This window comes from Ictalurus furcatus, chromosome 11 (genome assembly GCF_023375685.1).
Source record: "Ictalurus furcatus strain D&B chromosome 11, Billie_1.0, whole genome shotgun sequence".
NCBI classification, from domain to species: Eukaryota; Metazoa; Chordata; class Actinopteri; order Siluriformes; family Ictaluridae; genus Ictalurus; species Ictalurus furcatus.
In genome coordinates, this window is record NC_071265.1 from 23128354 (window position 1) to 23149638 (window position 21285).

The window sequence follows — 21285 nt, forward strand, 5'->3', positions numbered from 1 at the left end:
TGTGAAAATCGGTGTTAAGGAATCTCACTATCGGTTAGTGGGTCTGCTCGTGGCACGGGGATACGTTTACTCATCACGTCACTTCTACGTTGGAGTGTAAATGCTAAAGCTGTGTCCCAATGACATACTATACACTTACACTATGCACTCTACTGTCTAGTGTGTGAATTGTAGCATCCTCTCAAATGGAACACTAGCGGTTTTTTACCAACAGGAAGTATAAAAGCCGTTTCCCAGTCGATGGCACGTGACGTCAGAGGCACGTGATGCGACGCCACTAGCTTTAGCAGAATAGCAACGCCAATTTCTTCAGTTTACAGTTTATCGGCGTTACCTTATCCATCTTCAGGCGTATCGACCCCTTCTTTCTTTCTATCTATCTATCCATCCTTCCTTAGGCACAGCACCTTCTTTCTTTCTTTCTTTCCTTCCATCCATTGGCACAACACCACCTTTCTTTATATCTTTCTTTCTATACATCCATCCTTAGGCACAACAACCGCTTATTTCTTTCTTTCGATCCATCAATCCATCCATCCATCTTCAGGCACAACGACCCCTTCTTTCTTTTTCTTTCTTTCTTTCATTCCCAACATGACCTCAGTCCCCATCAGACGGAGGCGTAATGGTCAGCTGACCGCGGGAAAACAGTGTGCAACCCAAGTCCTCTAAGGCAGAGTAGCATTTTATAATCAAGTTTAGAACTTTTGAAGGTTTCAGTTGAACGCAGCATTAGATCCGCCTCCTGCCAAAACAGAGCTACTGATCTCCGTGCGTTTTCTTTAAAAGGTGGCTCGTGTCAATAGAGGGGGCGTGTCACTCGGTGGGATGCAGGGGTTAAGGAGGTTCTGTTCGTTCACAGAGTCGGTTTGTTTTCATCGCAATTACAAGTCCCTCTCTGGCTCTAAAAAACCGACCGCGCTCGTCAAGTGTACAAAGTCAGCTTTATTTCCACGGTATTTATAAACATACTGGGTGCAGCATATAGTAAATCACGGCACTTTATAATAATACGCCGGTGTTACAGAGTACCAAGCTCAATAAAAATAAACGGACAGTGTTTAGGATTTGCTTGCAAATACTTTGCAGTGGATGAAATTTCAGATCCTGTGCGTGTACGCCGATCAAGTTTGGACAAAAAGTCAGTAGAGCCACGTTCACTTGCGGCTACTTTCAGGGGGTTTCTGTCGTCGCTCTAGTTGTCCGTACGATTAAGCAAATTTTTATAAATCCGTTAAAACGTTGTTTTGTTTTTTGTTTTTTTTAAATGAACTACTAGCCAGGTGACGAGATCACATCCTCCATCCAAGAAAATAATAATAATAATAATAATAATAATAATAATAATAATATATACACACACAACACGGTCGTTTTTAAAAGTACGTTTCAAGTCACTTGTCTTGCTCCAATGCCATCTAGTGAATTTTTGAGAACCTGGGCAGCTAAAATAAGTGTCATTATTTCAATAATAGGTCAGTATTTCAAATTAAAACTGACGTCCTGCTCTTTACCATCTTTCATTTACAATCTTACACGCTGGAGTACAGAGCCACAGTCCAATTACTTACGGACCACACTATGTACACACACACACACACACACACACACACACACACACACACACACACACGCGCAGAGCAGGTAAAGTGTTGTTAGACGGCACTCCCATGTGAGACGGAAAAAAAAGTAATGTGTGCTTTTGAAAATGATATTTATATGATGTTAATCTTCGCCTCTGGAAATAGTCTGCCATCCCTGTGCTCCATAGACAAGTTCTTCAAAACAGAGAAATGTTTAAACACTGCTCGTTTAGAGAGATAGATACACACACACACTCTGTGATGAAGTAATCAGCAGTCTAAGCAAGAAAATTCGACTTTAATTCTTTGAAATCAGCATCAGCGGTGCCATATGCCATTTTACAAAGGAGGAATGAAAGAGCGATGAAAAGAGAAGAGAGCACAAGGATTGGGGTGGGGGGGGGGGGGGGGGATGAAGAGAGAGTGGGAAGGAGGTAAACCCAAAACAGCTGTTTGGCTTCCAGAACACCAAGAGTCACAGAACAAGAATGAGAGCGCAAAGAAGAGTGTGTGTGTGTGTGTGATGGAGATAGACAGTGTGTGTGAGAGATACAGTGACACAAGGAGTTTAATTTAAATCTAACTCAGCTCACTCACTCACCCTCTCCCTCAATCACTCATTCCCGCTATCTTCCACTGCAGCCTATGAGCCCATAAAACACATGTTTAGCAATAAACACACACACACACACACACACACACACACACACACACAGCTGTTCCCCTGTTCCCCCTTCCCTATTCGCCTCAGCTCTCCTCTGGCAGAGAAAGCAAGGGCGTAGGTTTGGTAAATTCCTCACTGTCCGTCCTGCACACGGCGCAGAGGAATTCTCCACATCCGAGCAAAGCCATTAGAGAGGCAGATCCCGAGCCAGTCTCACACCCGATCTTCTTTCAACATCAGCACCTCCAGCCAAAGACTACAAGACACACTGCCTCAGTGCTGAAACAGATCACCTTGCTCAAACACGGTGCTTTTCAGTCCTGGTCCTGCAGAACCCATACACTGCATATTTCTGTCATTCCCCTGCAGGAACTCCCGGGACTCTGCCCAGCTCGGTATGAGTTGAACCTCTCCGTGAGCCGAGTCAGGTGACTGGGAGCAGGGAAAAACACATGTGCAGGACATGGGTCCATGGATTTAGAACCACACCCCCAGCAACATAGCGAGTGAATGAGACAGAGCGAGGGAAGAGCGACAGAGAGAGAGAAAGAGGGAACAGAGAGAGGGAACAGAGACGGGGGGCGGGGGGGGGGGGGACTTTTACTTAGGGGTAAACAGACAGACAGACACATACACACAGAGAGAGAGAGAGAGAGAGAGAGAGAGAGAGAAATAACAGACAGACACACAGAGAGAGAGAGGGGGAATGGAGAGAGACAGACACACACGGGGGGACAGACAGACACATACACACACACACACAGAGAGAGAGAGAGAGAGAGAGAAGGGTGGAACAGAGACAGACAAGGGGAACAGAGAGACACAGAGAGAAAGAGAGAGAGAGAAGGGGGGAACAGAGAGACAAGGGGAACAGACAGATAGACACAGAGAGAGAGAGAGAGAGAGAGAGAGAGAGAGGGAGAGAGAGAAGGGGGGAACAGAGAGACACAGAGAGAGAGAGAGAGAGAGAGAGAGAGAAGGGGGGAACAGAGACAGACAAGGGGGACAGACAGCTAGACAGAGAGAGAGAGAGAAGGGGGGAACAGACAGACACACAGAGAGAGAGAGAGGGGGGGGAACAGAGACAGACACAGAGAGAGAGAGAGAGAGAGAGAGAGAAGGGGGGAACAGAGACAGACACAGAGAGAGAGAGAGAGAGAGAGAGAGAAGGGGGGAACAGAGACAGACAAGGGGAACAGAGAGACACAGAAAGAGAGAAGGGGGGGGGAACAGAGACAGACAAGGGGGACAGACAGATAGACACACACAGAGAGAGAGAGAGAGAGAGAGAGAGAACAATCACACACAAACAAAAACAAAAAGACAGGAACACACGAGTGCGCACACACACACACACACACACACACACACACACACAGATGTAAAAGCATATGCAGCAGGTATGTAACATAAGTTTGAAAGCAAAATAAACCAATACTGTTAAGCACTCAACGTAAACCTGTTTCACCATCTGCTTCAACCTACGGACATAACTGAATTATCCTTACAGCTTTACTCTACCACAAACAGTCCAATTGAATTTTACTTAACGCAGGAGCTTATTCTTACTGGGAGCTTTAGGAAAAATAAATACATCGTCTAACCGGATTTGGAGCGCAGTTAGCGCAGTTATCGCCAGTTTCCCCCGTTATAACATCGTATCGGTTCTGAAAGCCTTATATGGGATTATTGCCAAGAACTAAAAGGATTAGCCTTGATCTCCACTTGACTCCAGTCAGACTAGTTCATCCTGTTCATGAGAGAGACGGAAAAGAAAAAAAAAAAAAAGGGAAAAAAAAACCTGTCCAACAGTTAACAAGGGGGAGGGAGGAACGGAGAGTCATCAGGAACTAGGCACAGAATAAATATACGTGCAACAATCCAACAAGATACACGAGATTCCACAGCGAGAAACTCACGTGCACGAGAGAAACAAAAGACACAGAGATTCCTTTATCACTCACGCATACTTGGGCAAATTCATTTAATTATTCATCAATGACTCAAGACTTGTCAGTGCTTGATAAATCCTCAGACAATTAGGTGAGCCTGGAGTACGTTTCACTACTAATGTTTATGGCGCTGGAAGATTTACAAATCAATCTTTTTAATCTTTCAGTTCTTTCTTGATGAACATCAAAAACCCTTTCAGAGCTACTCGAGTGTTATCTTTAATAACCCCGCCTAATTTAGGCTCGGTATCGTCGCCACATATTCCTTTCCCCGGCTACGACAACGAGTTAAGAAGAAAAGACCTCACCCGAAGCCTCGTTCAGGTTCGAGCGGTGTCTGCCGTCTGCATCTTATCTTTTCCGAGCACGATGAGAGCAGATTCACGGAACGTGATCTCGATCGCAACCTCGCGTGGGTGGAAGACGACGACGACGAAACGCGAGCGCTCTGACCAAACGAAGCACAGAAAATGAAATGACAAATTAAACGATACAAAAGAAGAAGAAAAGAAGAAGAAGAAAAAAAAAGCGTCGTTCAGCAGCCGACATAAAAGTTAATGAAGTACCAGCGTGAGTATTATCCTACAGAAAGAAGCACTGATGCGCCCCAGAAGAGAAGCATGCTGCGTTGTGATGGCCAACACTGGCTCTCTGTGATCATGTGTCCTCTTGGATCTAATCTCATCTCCATAAAAATCCACTCCCAATCATTGCCGCTGTACTCTCTTTATCTGATTGGTACAGTCTGCACAAGTGGATTACCCTATTCAGAAGATTGGAGGGGGGGGTAGGGAGTGTTTAACAGGTCAAAGTGCAAAACACAGGGCCATAAAGGCAGCGATGAAGTGAGGAAGCCCTCCTATTCAGGTTCTAAGCACGGAAAGGCGGGCGGGGCGCGAACGTACGCCGACTAAGCCTTGCATGCAGACTTGCAATGCCATTTATAACATGGTGAGATCTTTTTTTAGTCTGAGAGAAATCGCCCCAAACAAAAAGCAGAGCACAGCACAGCAATTAGAATTTAATTAGTCGATAACGTTATTAAAACTTTTTTTTTTTTTTTTGGATTCACCCAGCAGGGAAGGAATCTAAAGTGGGAGATGACTTAACCTCTGCCACACGAAACTTCTCCTCCCCCACTCCAAAACACACACACGGTGTGCAGTGGTGCCTGGCTGCTGGAAGTTATCCCCCCGTAGCCCATCGCCGCTACTCAGGAGGCCACGAGAGGGAAAGAAAAAAAACTCAAGTGCCGGGCATACCAACCGCCTGGGCCACGTCTGTTCCACACGTCACGGTTCGGAGCGTACACGTGTGTTTCTACTTAACACGGCGGACGTTCCGCGTGGAGGAAAGAAGAAAGGAAAAAAACCCATGTTCTAGAGACTAGAGCAGAGGTCATCAACCGGTGCACCACAGTCCAGATGCGAACCCAGCAAAGTATTCCAGTGGACTAAACGGAGTGCCGGAAAACTTACCGCAGCAGAGATGATAAACACATGAAAAACACCCATCAGCTCAACATTCTAAACACCAATCAGCTCAGCTTCTGTAGCACATCCTCCGTTGCGCTTGATCCAATCACATGCATTTATGTTAACTGTTTAGCTGAAGGCAGCTCATCGCACCAGAAGGATGGATTGATATACACACACACACAATATTTATTAGCTAGATAGATAAACATTATTGCAGGAAAAATAGCAATGGAAAAAATGATCTAGTTAGCAAGCTGGCGAAATGGCTCGTTTTTTAAAAAAAAAAAAGTCAACAACGAAAGCATATTTAAAGACGACTGGACAAAGTATCTAATCGGATTAAAAACACTCGTCTGATTCGTTCAGAGTCTCTGCTGCTAGTCAGTGTGAAGCGCCACGAAGAATTCTCATTTTTAAGTATAAACTAATGACTAAGGGTTAAGCATTAAACGGTATCTTGTCACCATTCAGTCATGTTAGTTGCTTATCTGGTATTTTATGTAACTTGGACCATTTAAATTGGTATTTTGACTGACTACTGTTTTTGTACTGTACCTACACTACATGACAGTCGGGTTAGAAACTCAAAAGGTATTGGGGAATAAACTTCCTGATTAAAAACACACATTTTATAGTTTACACAGCACACACACGCGCACGCACACAGAGTATTCCTCTTCCTCGATCATTATGCCCGAAAACATCAAGTAGGTCTAATGGAACAAATTAGAACCAAAAATCATATACTATATCCAACAAATTACCATTAGGAATCCTGATTATTAGGGCTGATTAGGACAAGATAGAAGCACTTAGCGTTGCTAAATAAGTTATGCCTCATAGCGAAACATGGCTACAGCAATTAGCTTTTAGCTTCTAGCTTTGGATAATGGGGTCTCAAACTCATAGCAAAGGCTAATCTACTCGAAAATGGCTTCTACATTTCAGTCGTTTACAATCAGGGCAAACCCCACCATCAAGGAGTGTTTGGGCCAGTCACGGACACAAAAGGGCTTAGAACATGGAGACAGCCAGAAAGAGAGGCTGAAAGACTGAGAGATGGATTGGGTTGAGGTTTTAGAGGGGTCAAAGGCGTAGCAGATGGGGCGCGGGGCACGACCACGCTGGTGTAGGTGCTGCTGCGTTCCAGTGGGATTTGCATACGCTCGGATTCTCCTCTCTACACAACAGAATATAAATATATTACACACACGAATCTGTTCCTAATCTGGGAGACTGGACCTCGAGAACATTAAAGGCGGGAATTTTAGATTAAACTAGCCCCTGACACAAAATACATCGAGACTACGTCAGATTATGTAATAGTAAGTAGCTAAGAATTTGATTGGAGCACCAGATCGACTTTGGGGACCATATTCAAAGAAATACAAACATGTATATTTTCCCATCTAGATTAAATCAGATTATTTTATATACATCTTCTCCTACACTCATGTGCATACACGTTTTATCCTCCTACACACACTAGCCCATATGTAAAGGTCTTTGAGTGGGGAAGCTTGAAGCATACTGCAGAAAAGCTGGCAGTCCACTATACATAACACGCTAAATAAATGAAGAGAGAAAGGCATCTGGAGCTCACACGCTCATTCCAGTGCCACTTAGAGACTGTGCGGGTATCAACACCCGGGCTAATATCAACCGTGATCGCATACGCGTGCACAGCTTCGAAACAACCCCTAACGGAAGGCAGGAGCGTGTTCGCACACCCATTCGTGTGTGCTTCATCGGTCAGTGCCGAAGCAAATGACCTTTCACCTCTGCCTAAATACCCTGACCAGCTCCGTGGCAACCGGTGACATCACTAATGAGCCAGTGAATTCCTTTCAAACAAAGCAGACATCCCGAGGTCACCATGTAATTGCTATACATGCAGATAATAGTCGGAATTCAGAATTTGAAACGAGATACAATCCATTACTGAATGAGGAGTTCGGAGCAAATTAATGCCTCGCATCATTCTCACTCTGTCACTATTCCAGTGCGTAATCATATGCATGCTCAATTGATTTGGTTATTCATAGCCATGAGGTTTGCATCTGTCACATTTCAGCAGGTTTCTATCAGTCTGTCTGCTGCGGAAGAGGCCACTGGTGAGCAAACAGCATTCCCACGCTGGAGTCAAGCTGCTGAATTATTCACTTCAAGACCAGCTACACACTGCAGGAGAAGTGCACAACAGTGCACAACAGAGATCATTGTGGAGAGAGAAAGTGTGTGCGAGATTCTAAACGAGATAGGCTGTGAAACCAGGGCTCGGAGCGTGTGCTGATGTTGTAACTGCGTGCACTCGTTCTGTAGATAACATCAAGCGCTCACTTACTGATCAATTCTGCTCGAGACTCAGACACGTCAAGCCTAGAAATCTCGTCCTCCGACTAAAACCCAAGACCTAGGTTAACCCAAGACTGCGGAAATACATTGTTAAACGAATAAAAGAAGGATACTAGCGATCAAGAAGATTGATGGATGGTTGAGAGAATGAATGGCGCTTTCTACTGTGTGCTATTGTGAGCTGTGCTGATTCAGCAGTGAAGTGTGCGTTACCGTTAGGGCTGGGTAGTGAAACTGTGATAAAGACGTTTAAACTAGGGCTAGGCTATACAGCCAGTCTGTACAGGATTTCGTTTCGTTATGGCCCGTTTTCAAAATTTGCGATTTGTTTTTTTGGCAGAAAACTACTTGAAATTGCGAAAATGCAAGAAATTGTTTTGCCACGGTCTTCACAGTGATGTTTGTTGGTAAATGAGACCTTTTAGTGACCCGACGTGGGCGACTGTGGATCAGGTGGTAGAGCGGGCTGTTCACTAATCGTAGTGTTGGCGGTTCGATTCCCGGCCCACATGACTCCACATACTGAAGTGTCCTTGGGCAAGACACTGAACCCCAAGCTGCTCCCAATGGCAAGTTAGCACCTGGCATCGCAGCTCTGCTACCATTGGTGTGTGTGTGTGAGTGAGTATGTGAATGAGAACCAGTGTGAAGTGCTTTAGAACCGCTAAGGTTAAAAAAAAAAAAAGCACTATATAAGTGCAGACCATTTACCATTTTAGCTGTACTCATGTTTGCGGCACGCGAATCGAAGACTACGTTGGCTGAACGAGTGTTGTAACGATGTCACATGATGCGTCTTGGCCCAAACCTGCGGTAATTTTGAAAAATAGCAAGCTCCTCCGAATATTGTGGAGTTTGCTTGATTTCGCGTTCATTTCTACAAATCACACACAAGAAAAAAAAAAAAAAAAAAGAAAAAAAAAAAACACTGGAAGGACTGAATAGCTTTCAAATATCCTCACAATAATATATTCAATATTTTGTAACTACATGGATGGGGGGCGGGGGGGGGGGGAGAAGAAAGCTTTCTATATTTAATTCCACCTCAAAACACACTATTTATTATGTAGCACAGCCAAACTGCAACTAATCAGTCCTCCATGTCAGCAATGAGCCCACTCTCAGCACACTCAGCCATTTTTTTGTTTCTTGTTATGTTTCATGAGCATGACTGACTTCCAATATCAGTAGGGTTCCACAGCAAGTCTTTTGCCAAAACAGCCAACTCCGGGAAAAATAAAACAGAAGCACACAGAAATCAATGAGCACAAATCTGATAAGCACTTATTAATTAGAATAGTTGACAAACATTATCTGAAAGGTTTTTATTAAATAACTGTCCAAAAATACCCAATCCAGCTTGTTCTGACCAGCACCCAAAACACAGGCCAGGTTCAGCAAATTAAGACTAAGATTTTTATCTATATTGATTAATAAATGGCTATAAATGTTTACTCTTATGGTATTTCCTCTTAACTACACTGCTGCATTAACAGTGGCAAATCAAATCTGTCTAATCTCTAAGCAGGTACCGACTCAGCCTGTCTTCTCAGCAAGAAACTTATTCAATTGTTCATGTGACAGTAGTTCCAGCTGCAAGGTTTATATTAAAGTGCATCTGTTATGCTTTTTCAAATATTACCTTTCGTGTAGTGTGTTCTAGAGCTGTTTGTGAATGTAAAAAGTCTGTTTCAACCATCAAAGCGCACGACAAACGGCATTATTGACTTCCAAAACAAGGAAGCGATTCTGAACAGCTGAAACGAGTCGTTAGTAATTCCAGACTTACTTCCTGTACTAACCTACGTAGGTTTTTAACAAAACCAACCCTGCCTCTGGTCTTGACTGGCTGCTCGCTGACAGCGGTAGACCAATCACAACAGACAGGGACATCTGACCAATCAGAGCAGGGTATGCTCTCTGAAAGGAGGAGTTTAGAACGAATCCTTTAGAGCGAGTCGTTTTTGACACCGAGTGAAAAAAAAGGTAATGCTGCAATGTTTAAATTATGAGCACGTTAATGTGTTTTTTGACCTTGGATGCATGTAAATCTATTGTACGAGACCGCAAACAAAATCAGGCACGTTTCAAAACCATAACAGGTCCGTTTTAAGCACCAGTTCTAAAATGTTTCTATAGCAACAACAATTACACAGGGATTTTAATGGTCTATGTTCAACATAAACAGATTAAAAGCCTGTGTAAGGGTTAATGTAGTGGAGCATTTCTGTGAGGAGACATTTATGTAGCTTTTTTTTATTTATTTTTTTAGAAGGAGTCTCCAGTGTCAGGGCTTTCTAACAGTCCGTAACTAAAAAGACAGGAAAGTCTTCAGGATGAATAGATTTGCGGATTCACAGCCACTTCGTGTGGCTTATTAAATTCACAAGAGAGCCAAAAAGATAGACTGTTGAGGGAGTGACTGTTTAGAACCGCTATAATGCGAGTGGTAAGCGGAATTAACTTGTCTCACAGATTTTACACAACATTAAATGTACCTATAAATGGATTTAGAAAGTCTTCTTTAATTAAAAAAAAAAAAAAAAACGTAGTCACTGGCAAATTGCTGTGGTATAAGGAATAAACAGCTCGGGATGTGCCGAGAACGACTTCGGAGAGGTCACAGTAATGCTTGGGGCTGCATCACACCTCCCTGTCGTTGATTATTTTCCTATAAAAACCATGCGCCGAAAGGGTTTTTTTGTCAAACAGTCCAGTTATTGTCATTTCAGCCAAAAACAAGCAACCCTGCCAATACTCCTAAACACACAGAAGCTCGGAGAGATAGTTTGGATTCATCTCCAAAGCAACAGAAATCGAAATTGAATTTGCAATCTGAACAATAAAAACACTAAACAGTCTTCAATAATCATATGTTTGAATAAGCAGGGCTGGAATATAAATGCTGCCGGCAACAAGGAAGAATACTGGCTCTCATCCGAACTCATCAAATCAAGCTCTTTTTAAGTGGTAATTCTACAAAGGCCAAAAGTCATTCCTGCTCATGTTCCAATTTATTTTTTTTATTTTTTTTTTTACTTTTCAGTGTTACTATATTACATTGGGACCTAAATTTAGTTCAACGCCCTAGTTAGCAAAACTCCCCCAGACAAGTTCAAGTGGTGGAGGGGAGAGAATAGCGGAAATAATAGCTAAAACGGAAAAAGAAAAAAAAAGAAAAATAGAAGACGACACGAGTTACTCAAAATAAAACGGACCATTGAGCATAAAATACCATCTGAAAACACTAGACGGAGAGAGAAACACCTCAATCCGGAGCCTGTTGAACACGCGCACGCACTTCGACGGCCTGTGACGTCTCTTCAACTTTGACATTTGTTCACGTCGTTTGAATGTTCTTCTTGAACAAGGTACATGTTTAAGCACTAGTCGCACAGTCACTCTGCACTCTGAACCCTTCCAACAATTTTAACCAAACTCAACAGCCCAAATCAAGTGCACTCCATCTAGAATTCTAATCACCACTCCTGAGTGCTGAAAGAAAGCTGAACTGCAGAAGTGTCCATTCCTCAAGCCCTCTTTCATACACGTGGACTTCATCTAACAGACATTTCCTCGAAGACTGCTGGACGACCGAACGGGAAGAATGGTCAGATGTGTAAGAGATAAAAATAACACCAGAGAAGGCCGGGTATTAATAATACATAACTACTACGAGTGCTGTCATGGCAGCGGGCGAGCTGGCACAGGTATCCAAAGCTCCATCCCATCCTACTCATATCCACTCTCCAACACTGAACCCTTCGCCGAAGAGCGCTTTTTTTTTTCCCTTTAACAAACAGTTTACAGTGTTGTGGATCCTAGCCTGTCTTGGTTGCATGCGTTTATTTTACATGGTATTGTGAAAAAGCAGCCCTTTTCTCGGCCTCTGCACTGCAGAGCACTGAACGATAAACATGTTATTGCAGCAAAGGCTAAATTCTTTCACAGTCACCGCGTTGTAAAACCTCCTGTGTTCCACATAACCTGTCCATTCAGCACGTGTGGATGAAGTGATCATAAGGCCAGCTGTGTGTGTGTGTGTGCGCGCGCAGCATTGGTGTTTTTGAACGTGCTCCCTCATGGGACGTCAATCTCCCTGCATAGTGAGAGCCTTGGGGAGAAGCACAGTTGGCGTTATACACATGTGTACACGTGTGTGTTCATGCGTATGTTCAGGAACCCTTGTTTGCTTTTTATGACCCAGCACTTCACACTGGAAGCAGCAGTCCTCTTAAATGCTTTTTAATATCACCACATGCCTAAGGACAAAGAGAGCGCGGGGAGAGCGAGAGCGAGAGAGAGAGAGCGCACGCGAGAGAGAGAGAGAGAGCGCGCGCGCTTCTCCATACGCATCTGACACGATGATGAGAAGCTCTCACCTCACAGTAGACTACCAATATTAGATTCTATGCTAGGAGCTAAACGGGAGGAAAAATTCAATAAGGTCTTCACTTCATCACAGTCCCTGTATATAACTTTAAATGAGATGGACTGTGATGCAATTAATCTCACAAAATATAGATTTTGTTTGGTAATCAAGCTGCTCTGAAAAAAAAGAAAAAAAAATGAAAAAAAAGTGGGCTCTTACTTTAAACACTGATCTTAAAACAAATGGCAGCTTTCCTCAGAAACTGACCAAACATTCATTCATACATTTATCTACACTAACCAGTTTGTCCTGGACAGGGTTGCGGTAAATCCCGAACCTATAGCAAGAGACGGCGATACAACCTGGACGGGATTATTTTCATTATTTAAATTTCATATGATTTAAGTACAGAATAGTTACATACAAAAACACAGCATTATATACACGTGTACATACTTTACATTTTATAAACAGAATAACTGTCTTTTACTGATTTCCTTTAAATTAATACCACAAATGTGGGGGAAAAAAAAGAAAACTGACCAAAAGATAAAATATTATCCGCAGTTACTTTAATAGTATAAAGGACAGTGAAATCCTCTTGGCAAACAGGAGAAGCTCTCCACAATACTGTATTGTTTTCCCGTTCCCTTTCCTCAATGAACCAAAGTATATCTGACAGGTTCTTACCCTCAACCTGTTCTAAGATTACACATAATATCTTATCAGGTCAGCAACCACAACTTAAGATGGTAGAAATTCTCACTTTGTGGCTTTGTCATGTTGCTTTACCTGGCTGAGTTTTATAAACCTTGACTTACGTTCTCTCAGAGCTTGCTATCAACTCCCAAATCTACCAGTACAGCTAACGTGAAACATCAAACTCACGGCCAATTTCAATCCGGGTTGTGCACAAACCAGACTTAACGCAATGCCACTATCCATATCTGTATCTTTCTTAGTGCTCCTAATAATCACATCTGTATTTGGATTTAACCCTGAAGTGGGAGTGACCTCATCCGACAGCTGCGGCTTCCTCAACCTCAGTTCAAAGATGTGTGCAGGACTGTTTTTAAGGCCTTAAAAGCTCTTTTTGTGTTGTTGTTGTTGTTGTTCGTACCTGCTCACAAAACGTTGCAACAAACTGAATTGGTGCCATTTCTCAAAACAAAAAGCCTAATTTAAACCATCACAGCCTGGGCCAGGCCTTTAAGAACGATGAATGAATGAACAGTAAATGCATCACAGAGCAACTCATGTTTACATTAATGAATTTGTTTTCTTAGCTTCATATCTGATCGCTTGCCCCACCAACAAGCTTTCATCACATGCATAAAAATAAAAATCTCCCATTCAAACAAATAGCGAGCCTCCTGTATGTATCCGTTTAAAACATCTGTTCAAGCCGACTAATGTATTTGTATACGGTTACATCCGTAGTGCACGCTGATTTTTTTGCGTGTGTTCTACCCTTCCTACTCCTCCCTCAATTAAGGGATGTACGTTTGTTCATTTATCCATCCATCTCCAGTAGCCGCTTAATCCTGATCAGGTATGAGGTAGATCCTAAGGAAAATTAATTCGTTTTTGTTGTTGTTGTTTGGTTTCTGGGCTTAGTGAGCTTATTAAAAAAACAGTAGGAACCCAGTGGTAATTAATATAATTTATGTAAGCATGTATCATCTTCATAATGAATAAAATGCATTATTTTACAGCATGCACCCTTTTTATTGTTGGAATAACTAAATAATTACTTCACTGTTAATAGGCTTTTCACTGGCACTGTTCCTTTTATACTCCTTCTGTCAGTGTTATTTACATATTTACATTATAATAATGAAGAGAGCTATTTTCATGTATAAAACATAAGCTTATAGGACGTTTTACTCATTTTCCTGTTCTGCTTCATCCATCTGGTTTAATATTACTTGAACAGTGTCCATTGTTCTTTTTTCAGAAGTCAGTGATTATAAACCAAGCAAATACTACACACATTTATTTGGATTTTTGATCCATTTATTCATCTTTTAGTTTGATAACTCTTACTACTTTTCAAATTTGGTCATTGCATTTGATTAAAAACAGTTTCTTGAGATGGTCTTAATTAAATTTAAAGCAACACGGCACGAAAACCTTTGTGCGCGTATTACTTAAATAAACTGGGCTTGTAAGGTACACGGGTTTAATGTGCTCAATTTCCCTAACAGCAGTAAAAATTTAAAAATAGTTTTTTTTTAAACTGCTAGAATGTTCTGTAAATGGATTTGGTGGCAGGAGTTTATGAAAACACTATAAAAATACAATTTTCTCTAAATTCAGCTGGTATATTAACTATTCAAAAGTAAGCTATGCCATTCCGTTAATCATCTTGTACCTAATTTCACCCATGTTATGATGCTAATAAAAAATATACCATCATATCTCTGCACAGATTCATGTTTTCCCTTCTCCAGCTTATTACCTAATTACCCAGCCTTCCAGCAGAAAAACCCTGACCCCATGCAGGACACTGGACCTCCTCCACTGAATCTGAGAACCCTGGATCTAAGGCTGAATAATGACTCATTCTGATCGTGACCATGCTTTCTGGCTTCTTCAATTAACGAACCGTAACCGTAATGTTGGTGAGCACAGCTAAAGCTAGTTAATTGGTCAGTACAATTTAAGAATGATGTCTACTTACAAGTAGCAAAGTAATTATGTTAAGGATATTTCCCAGTGATAAGGTGGTAATGCTGCTACTTTTTAAATGATGTAGTTTATAAGAAGTTAGTATTTATATATCAGAGTAGCTACATCACTGCAATCGACAAATTATATAGTTTCTTGGTGGGTGGTAGGTTGGAAGCACAACTGACTAAAGGTTACCAGACTATGAGTCTACTTTTGCAGACAAAGGATTAGAAAAAAAAGCAGACAATGTGGACTAGCAATTAGTATTTTTTTTTTTTTAAATTCTGTGACATAAATGCAAATGATAAGTATTGCCATTCTAGGTTAACCAGGTCCAAGTCAGCTTGACCACCACCACCATGTCAGAGGCAGCTCCATCTGCCCGTTATAGCTATTTTCCAGCTCTCTGTATTTTTGTACTTAGCTGTAGCTAAGCTAACTACATTTTTTTAGAGTAACTTATCCAACGTTGAGCTAATATCAATTAATTTCCGCACATGCATTAAATCAAGATTCTGCTTCATACGTCTTTACACTTGGCTGTATTAAATTGTGGTGGTAGATATATATTTATCAGAATATATTTCAAAGCTTGTTTCGGGAGGTCTACAGTGAAGTGAGAAAACACGGTTTTCTGTTGGTTTAGAACGATTAAATGACGACGTACATCAAACCTTATTACGTTGACCAAAATATAGGACTGCACAGCACACTGGAGCTTTTACTTGACAGGTTGGCTAACTAACTTATGTCCAGATTATACATATATCAGATTAACTGGCTATGGCTAGTGCTGTTTTAGAGAAACGAAGCCAGAACTTTTCTGGACTTCATGGTTTGGCTGTTTAATTCGGTCCTGATTTTAATAAGAACAAACTGCACCAGGGCTAGACTTGTATACAGACCAAAGGGAACCAAACAAACTGAAAAAGCAAAATACAAAATGTGACAACTGGGAGTTTTGGGGACTCTGTGTGCAGTAAAGTGAAGGAAGAGGAGGAGGAGGAGGAGGAAGTCAAGGGAGAGAGAAATGCCTGAAGGAGGACACTGTCATAGCAGTTAGAAATGACTGCCAATCAAGCCAGCCGTAACAGCAGCCATCTTGCCAAGATCTGACTCCCACATAAGGCGCGCACACACAGCACGCGCACACACACAGTCTGGCTTTAGTCAACAACCAATGAGACTTTGGGGCATCCAATTAATTCACAAAAACTAACTTTTTTGGGCAAGGCATGTATCAGGAGTCGACATCACCTCTGGAGGACGCAGCTTAGGGTGTGATAAGGAAACGAAGCACAGTGTCAGAGTGGGAAGAACACACAGTAATCTACATTTCACCCACATCATGTCATTTCTTCTCTCATAAGCATTTCGGCCCGAGTCAAAACAAAAGCCTAATCTTCTCCCTTTGTGGCCAATTTATAGTAATGCCCATATCTCTGTTTCGCCGTAATTACGTCCCACTTGAGCAATTTCTTTCCAATCATTTCCTTCTGTCGCAGAGATAAATGAGTTTTGGCCAGGGATAAACTCAAACCCTGCCCGGCGGTTAGTTAGCGTTTGGCCGCTGTTTAGCCACGACACCACGGCCAACCATCAGCGGCTGTGCGCATGCGCACCTGGGTCCTACCGAGAGCCGGCTTCAGTACAAAACTTCACACATTAGCCTACGTATATATATATATATTTATTTATTTATTTTTCCAAACTCGGAGTAGCGCTAATATGCCAGGGTGTGGACGTTAATGACTCAGTCTCTCCAAAGTCGTGACCACACCAATTACTCTCTGGAGGCTGAAGGTCTCGCTTTAATCGAGCCGACGCGACGTGGCTTGAATATTATTTCAAGCTTCTTTAAGAGAACGTGTCTACACCCCGGTGCTAAATACGCGAGCTCGGGTTTTGTTTTTGTTTTGTTTTTTTAGAGGGGGGGGGGGTCTTCTTTTCGTTCACCGTGACCACCGAGAGATTTCCGTTAGTCTCGTGCCTCATACTGAACAAACCATTCAGTCACGCATGAGCGCGCGCTTTCTCCGGTCCCCTGTGTGAATAAGAGCGGGACAGTGCGGGACAAGAGCCGCTCCGGCAGGAGGGACTGAACAGGAGGCCGACATGTCGAGGCCAATCGGTTTTCAACGGCTGTGTTTCATTAAACATTCAGCGTGTGAGTGAACGTGCCTGGCTTCACACCATCCTGAATGGCTGAAAAGGGGCTTAGAAAAGCGCAGCCACACGGACAAACACCTCCATCACACGACCCTCGCCGAACTTTTCTTTTGTTTTGTTTCCTTTCCATCATTTCACATCCGTACTACAGACATGACACCGGGGAAATCTTCCAAATCTGCCGACAAGTGTGTGAGGCGGTTAAAATGTTCCCAAAATGCGGTACTCGGCTACAAGTAAACACTGAGGCTACAGAGACACATGAAGGGTTTGAACTGTTTTAAAGCGCGAGGCTACAGAGCATCCGTCCAGCGCCACATGAAGGGTTTACACATGCGGCGGTTTAGAACTGAAGGAAAGCGTTAGAGTTTCTTTTCAGAGCTGTGCGAAACCCCCTGGAGATAACTTCTCCCCTCGGTCGGGTTAAGTAAGAGAGGCTGGTGTAGGGGGGGGGGGTGTGCGTGGGGGAAAAAACCCCTTCAGACAACATATGGCCGCAAGAAGTGTTCGCTGTAACTGCCTGCTGGAGAGGAGAGCATTCCCACAGCAATATTCTCAACAAGCACTGCCCTCACACACACACACACACGGATCACTTCACCTTCGGGACTTTCCTTTTCATCCCTCTCATTTTCTCCTACACTGAGTAATATTTGCTGGTGGATTTCTCATATTCAATCTGCATTTGCAAGATTTCCCCGAGCCTGGTGTTAACTGTGTACCAAGCACACACCTCGCGCATTTTTGCCCCCTTTTCTTTTTTTCTTAAAGGCAAGATGCAATGCAGCTTGGTGACTGTAGACCTAAACACACAAGCAGACTTGGGTTCACGAGTCGCATGCCTTTCTATCGCCACTTGAAGCGATGTGACCAACATTCCTCTCGAGCTCAACTCATCGGCTGCATGCACAGATTTCCAGCCTTGCTTTATGACCTCCAATCACCAGAACTGGCAACTTCAGCCTCTTCAATAGCAGTGGTTGCATTCTAAAAGTTTCTGATGTAGTCCGATATATATGTCCTGCGAAAGCCAGCGGGTTGTGGTTAGCATTAAATACACATGATCAACGAGAGCAATGCGGGGAAGTGCGCGCGCGCGCGCACACACACACGCACACCGAGGGAAGAGCCTCACACTAACCAAACTCTCCCCATGAAGGCGCATACACTCCGATTCATCATCGATCCTGCGTTTCACAATCATCTAGCGTTTAAAGAAAAGAAACGAAACGCCGGGGTGAACTTACTTTGTTTCTTTCAAGTGATCCTCGGAGCGCACGTCCTCGCCATAGCTAAAATTCCCCTCGAAGCTCGTGAGCGTATCCGCTGTGGTGAGCGCGTGCTAGCTCGGCTCCCCGCCGTAATGAACGGGCTGGAATGCGGCTCTGGCTGGTGGAAAGGGGGCAGAGCCTCGTTCCTGGCCGCGCGCCTGCGCACTGACACACGCGTCCGCTAGAGAGCGCTGCAAAGACGCCGCTAAACGAGTGGTTCCCAAACCTGGTCCTGGAGTGCCCCCGTTCTGCACTTTTTTTTCCCCCCTCCAACACACCTGATACAACTAATCAGATAATTAAGAGTCGACATGGATGTATTAGAGATCGGATAATAACAAGCTGTGCTGAGAGTGCATGGTTAGGGTTCGGCTTAGGATCTACTAAACTACACCACAAACCCTACGCTGGTCCTGCAGTGCCTCCTGTCTTACACATATTAGTGTTTCCCTGCTCCAACAAGCCTAATCCAAGGGTGTGTCTCAATCAGCTCCCTAATTCAGTAGTCAGGGCACTGATCTGATCAGGCAGTCGGCCATTTTAAGGGTTGTCTCAATCGCAAAATCCTTCTAGTGCACTGGAACGTTTTTTCCCTTAAAAAAAAACCATAATGCACCACAAAAACCAGGGCACATCGATGCTCACTATGTTCCCTTACTGGAAATGACGTCATGTTTTCTATAGCCTCAGCTCAAATAAATGGGGGAGGAACTCTCAGCCAACTTTCGTCTACAAATGTCAGCAGCTTGTTATCATTGTTGTAGCTTTCAAATGACTGCTTACGTTGACTTTATTTGATGTTCTATATGCAGTTTGTTTGAGTGTAACGACTATTAAGTGTTTAATGATTAATATATTTTTAATCCACTAGCTAGCTTACGATCCCGCTTGAAGTACCATGACAGATATGCGTGTGTTTAAGCTAAAACATTTATACGGCGTATAAAACATACGCTTATCAGTTTTGGTGACGTGTTATAAAGCGAGTACGTAGTCGTGTCGCCGGAAATTGAGTTATCATTGTCCCAATGTGTAGTGAGCCAGGGTCCTTACCAGTCCCCGCACTCATATACACAATATACTGTAGTGATTCATGGCCTAGGGAGCTGATCGAGACACACCCTAACTCACTCTCTCACTCTCTGACTTTCAGTAACAGTTTGATCCTGGTCAGGGTCATGGTAGATCCGGAGCCTATGCTAGGGACACTCGGCACGAGGCAGGAATACATCCTGGGTCAGATTCCAGTCAATTTCAGGGCATCATGCACATACACATTCACATCCTGGGTAATTTATCATATCCAATCCACCTACTGGCATGTTATTAGGAAGTGGAAGGAAACCCACGCGGAGACAGATGAACAAGCAGAAACAGGAAGTCCGTACAGATAGTAACCCAAAATCTGGTTTGAACCGGTGACCCTGGAGTAGTGAGGTTTCAACATTACCAGCTGCACCAATGTGCTGCCCCGGTGCAGCAAATCAGCTAATTAACAGCCCTTTCTGAGTTAGAGTGGGTGTATTAGAGCACTGGAACCACTCAAATGTGTAGAAAAGGGTTTGTGTAGTGTGGTGTAAAGTCTAAAATTGTTTTGAACAGACCTCTTGAAAACGACAACTTACCACAACACAGCACAATAGAACTGCCCACCTTACACTTCTGGCTCCTATCTTGCATTTGGAGCCCCCCCTACCCCCACCGCCTTTACTAATACATAGACCGCACTATGGCAACTGAGAGCAAAAAGTACCGAGCATTTTCAAAATTTCTACTACATCCTCCAGGTATTTACAGTACATAGCATTTTGTTGGGGTGGCACAGTGGCACAGTAGCACAGCAGGTAGTGTTGCTGCCTCACAGCTCCAGGATTACTGGATTGACCCTGAGCTTGGGTTACTGTCTCTGTGAATGTTCTTCTATGTCCCCATGGGTTTCGTTCAGATTCTCCGGTGTCTTCCTCCTGGTAGGCGGATTAGCAGTGTCAATGAATGTGTGCATCATGCCTTGGCATCCCATCCAGGGTGTATTCCTGCCTCACGCCCTCTGCTCCTGAAATAGGCTCCACAAACCTGATCGAGTGTTTATTGAAAGTGAGAACGTTTTGTTGAAGTTGCTAGTGTAAACACACTTCTGCACCATTGTAGTGGATTGCTCCTGTGCTAACCAATGTTGCTTTTTAAACAAGCTGCATGTGGCAAGTGGCACATCAACAGTTACGCACACACAAAGCACAATTACAAAATTCAAATGTTTTGGGTTTTTTTTTTTTTTTTGCCAGTAGCAGTAACTAGTTCCAGATACAAAATACACAAATGTAAACATTTTTGACTCGAGAACCATGTAAGAAAATAAGGGCACAGCAGAAGCACTCACCTGTCATAAGATAAATCAAGTTCCATAGGTACACTGGGGGGACCCTTAGAGCTCCTATTTAAAACTGTACATGTGAAGGTTTCCTGTTTTTTAGAGATAACCATAAAAAATGGAAATAATCTTTTTTTTTTTTTTTTTTTTGAACATCCTGGTCTCCATAGCATACAATCCACAATACCTTTTATATATACAATAGACAATAATTCTAAACTGTTAGTCTACTAAAACTGTTCTAAATATGGAATAAAACATGATGGGGCCTGCTGTTACAGGCAAAATATCAACAACAGCACAGCCTGAAGTGTTTTATTTCTCTTACAGCACAGTAATTTGCCAAGGTTAACATTTTGTTTTCTATTTTTTTTAAGTGACTTCATCCTTTTATCTGTAT

The 21285-nt window shown here is 43.0% G+C and overlaps 1 protein-coding gene across 3 annotated transcripts in view; it reads right to left on the reverse strand.

The window, feature by feature from the left end:
- The window catches only part of plxna1b (plexin A1b), a 236687-nt gene extending 217940 nt beyond the window's left edge, over positions 1-18747 (reverse strand). Inside the window, exon 1 of one of the 3 annotated variants that reach the window (XM_053636054.1) lies at positions 18494-18747. The gene's annotated coding sequence lies outside the window, so the exon portion shown is untranslated. Of the gene's footprint in view, positions 1-2540; positions 2707-4507; positions 8938-18493 lie in introns of those variants that run through there. The other 2 variants (XM_053636055.1, XM_053636056.1) reach the window with 2 other exon arrangements.
- Between the last annotated feature and the right edge of the window lie 2538 nt (positions 18748-21285).